This window comes from Pygoscelis adeliae, unplaced genomic scaffold, assembly GCF_000699105.1.
Source record: "Pygoscelis adeliae isolate BGI_AS28 unplaced genomic scaffold, ASM69910v1 Scaffold160, whole genome shotgun sequence".
Classification (NCBI taxonomy): Eukaryota; Metazoa; Chordata; class Aves; order Sphenisciformes; family Spheniscidae; genus Pygoscelis; species Pygoscelis adeliae.
In genome coordinates, this window is record NW_008824035.1 from 6,143,316 (window position 1) to 6,143,577 (window position 262).

The window sequence follows — 262 nt, forward strand, 5'->3', positions numbered from 1 at the left end:
CTTTCCCTTTCATGCAACAACACTCTTGCTCCATCCACAAATTTATCCTTAATCGGTATCAATTGATAAACTGAATTTACTTTCAGGCAACAAAAAATAAAGATTTCCAGTTAGCAATTTAAGCAAAGTAAGAATTTAAAACCAAAGGCTTTTATATATATATAAAGGCAAACCTAGATCTATTTCCACAGGAAAAGTTCCTAGCAGTTTTGCCAGTGACTGCAATTACCTGAGCTTGATGAAAAAAAAGAATGAGAACTTT

General features: G+C 32.4%; 1 protein-coding gene across 1 annotated transcript in view; it reads right to left on the reverse strand.

Moving 5' to 3' along the window:
• The window catches only part of SSFA2 (sperm specific antigen 2), a 36,216-nt gene that overhangs the window by 28,202 nt on the left and 7,752 nt on the right, over positions 1 to 262 (reverse strand). The window lies entirely within an intron of this gene.